This window comes from Myotis davidii, unplaced genomic scaffold (assembly GCF_000327345.1).
Source record: "Myotis davidii unplaced genomic scaffold, ASM32734v1 scaffold449, whole genome shotgun sequence".
NCBI lineage: Eukaryota > Metazoa > Chordata > Mammalia > Chiroptera > Vespertilionidae > Myotis > Myotis davidii.
Window position 1 is genome coordinate 4069123 of NW_006383007.1, and position 3333 is coordinate 4072455.

At 43.8% G+C, this 3333-nt stretch overlaps 1 pseudogene; it reads left to right on the plus strand.

The window, feature by feature from the left end:
• The window catches only part of LOC102757691, a 16459-nt pseudogene extending 13634 nt beyond the window's left edge, over positions 1 to 2825 (plus strand).
• Positions 2826 to 3333: the final 508 nt, after the last annotated feature.

The following is a 3333-nucleotide window of genomic DNA, read 5'->3' on the forward strand; positions in this document are numbered from 1 at the left end:
TGGGGGGGCTGGGGGGTGAGCAGGCCAGCAGGCAGCGTGTTTAGGGGCAATCAGGCAGGCAGGTAGGTGAGCGGTTAGGAGCCAGCGGTCCCGAATTGGAGAGGATACAGGCCGGGCTGAGGGACACCCCCTCCCATACATGAATTCATGCACATTGAAAGGAAAATAATTAGAAGAGAGATTTTAATATTACTATTTGCACTTTCTCCCTCAGTGCCTGGGAGTTGGGCGGTGGCCCCACCCTCCACCATTGGTCACCATCTGCACGGCAATTGGCAGGGCAATCGGCCCCCCTTCTCACACCCGTCTTGGCCTGGTGCCACCCGTTCACCTGCTCCATCATCCCTCCACAGTCCCGCTCTCATTAGGCCCATCGGGGCCAGCAGCACCTTCCACTGCTGCCCACCCCCTGGTGATCAGCGCACGTCATAGCGAGCAGTTGAACTCCCTGTCTCCCGGTCGAGGGGACAATTTGCATATTAGGCTTTTATTATATAGGATGATGATGGACTGGGTTGTTATTAATGACCGAATGGATTCTATTAATGTACCACTATATTTTGTCTTTTATGATCATTTTACTGTAAGGACTCTGTGTTCAAAAATCAGAGGGTGGACTGTGATGTTGTAATACAATAAGAAATATATTTTGGTCTTCATTGCCATTTCTTGGCACTGAGCAATAGAAAACCTTTGCAATTTTCTCAATAAAAGTAGTGAGAGCAGCATCTTTTGTTATTCATAAGCCCCCTTTTAACCACCTGAGTTTATGCTAATGAGGTGACTCCTGGGTGATGGGAGTTCGTTGCCAGAGGAACCAACTGTGTGGTTACAGGGTTGAAACTTTCAGCCCCACCCCCACCTCCAAGGGGTGTGGTCCTGCACATTAAGTTCAATGACAAATGGCCAAAGGTTTCATCAATCATGCCTATGTAATGCAACCCCCATAAAAACCTTAAATCACAGGGTTCAGAGGGTCCCCAGGTCTGTGAACATGCTGGGAGGGTGACAAGCCCCAACTATGTATGGAAGCTCTGTGTCCCCTCCCCATACCTGGTCTTATATATATCTCTTCCATTTGGCTGTTTCTAAGCTGTGTCCTTTATAATAAACCAGTGATGTAGAAAGTAAAATGTTTCCCTGAGTTGTATGAGTCATTCTAGCAAATTATTGAACCCAACGAGGGGGAGGCATAGAAACCTCCAGTTTATATTTGGTTGGTCTGAAGTGCAGGTGGCAACCTAGGACTTGCAACTGGTATCTGAAGTGGGGGGAGGGGCAGTCTTGTGAGCTTGAGCCCTTAAACTGTTGATAAAGAATTGCTTGGTGGAAAACCCACACATTTGGTGTCAGAAGAGTTGTGAGCAGAGGAATAAAATGTTTCTTCATTTACAGTGTAACCAAATAATTGATGAAGAAACATTCTTCTTTATAGAAGAATCCCAGCTAATAAATGTAGAATGAATGAAAATAAAAAATAAAATCTCCATTTTGCAATCCTTAATAAACAATGGCTATAGGGAATGATCATCAATGGCTATTAAAATTCTTAAGTGAAAGATAAATGAGAAACTTTAGCATATATGAATCAGATAGACAACATTTGGACCTGTGGTAGGCAGTTAGATAGACGTGAGCAGGGCCCTGTGAGGGAAGGAGCTGCACAGGGGCAATTTTTAAACCAGCTTTGAATCAGAGCAGGATTCACAGAATCCGCAGGTACCTGCGAGGAGAGGTTTGCAGTCCTGCACTGTGGGCCTCTGGCACATTTTTCTGGATCCCATCTGGGCTTTGGTTTTCACATGAGGCTGATACTTACGGTATCCACAACCATTCTTGGTGTTAGGCACAATCCTATGCCATTGGGTTGGTTGTCTCACAGCATCCTTACAACTGGGGAAAACTAGACACAGATAGTTGCCTGGCCTGGTCATTCACTTGTCTTTTTTGGAAAAGTTCCACAAAGTTTTAAAGGACACTTTGAAAAAAAGGGGAGTCTTAGAGTATTTAAAAGTGAGAATTCAAGCCAAAGTTTTCAGTGCTCTATGTGATGAAAATGAACCCCAACCACCATTGTCTCATGAAACCTTCTTATTAATGAACTAGAGGCCTGGTGCATGAAATTCGTGCATGGTAGGAGGGGGGGTCCCTCAGCCTGGCCTGCACCCTCTCCAATCTGGGACCCCTTGGGGGATGTTCGACTGCCGTTTTAGTCCCGATCCCACTGGGATCGGGTCTAAAACGGCAGTCGGACATCCCCCAAGGGGTCCCAGATTGGAGAGGGTGCAGGCCAGGCTGCTCCCATGCCAGCCCGATCACCCCCCCAAATGCCCTCCCCTGCTGGCCTGTTCGCCCCTAACTGCCCCCCTTGCTGGCCTGGTCACCCCACACAGCCTGCTGTTTGGTTTGTCACTGTTACTGTGACAGCATCCTGGACAATTTGCATATTCCTCTATTATTAATATAGATTAATTCGAGAGTATTTGGAATTCAACAAATATAAGTGTACAGCATCTGTCCTCCAAAGCAGAATCTAGTCAACCTGTAGTTCCATTGGCAATTTCTCCTCCATGAGCTAAATGCATTAGAAGAATCAAAGGATAATACAACACCTCTTTTATGTGGGATTTTAGCTCACCTCTTGCATGAAACTAAGGATGGCATCCAAAATACATTTGTTAGAGGATTTTCACTTCAGCCTCTAAACCCAAACCATGGTAGACAACCTAGCGGAAGAAGGCAAATGGACGACCACCCACGAAAAGAGAAGGGGGGAAAATACTGATATTAGAGATCTTCATATTTTTCAATCTGTAAAGAGATGACATTTCCATTTGGGGCATCTTTTAAAATTATCATTTTGGCCTCTACTGGAAGATTGAATTAAATTGTAGAGGGGGAACTAATTCTTTTAATTTTGCTGTTAAACAAAAGTTTATTTTATTACATGAAGAATGTAGAATCAGCATGAAGAGACAGGCTTAAGGAGAATTCCAAAAAATAATTTTTAAAAGATGGCATTGTTTAACTTCCATGTGGCTTTCAGGTGTGCAATTATAAGATGAGCTATGGAAAGGCCAACCCCTAATTATTTGGGTTCTGAAAGTCTTACTAAATGTCAATTGTTATTCTTGGGACAGAAATATAGTAAGAGCTATTATAGTGCTATCTCTAAAATGTTGCTTTTAAAAATAATAATAATTATAATAAATAAAATGTTGCTTTTGATGTTTATTAAAGATACTAGAGGCCCGGGGGAGAACCGAAGATGGCGGCATAGGTTAACGCCGGAGATTGCTGCCTTAAACAACCAATTCAAATTAAGCCTGAAAA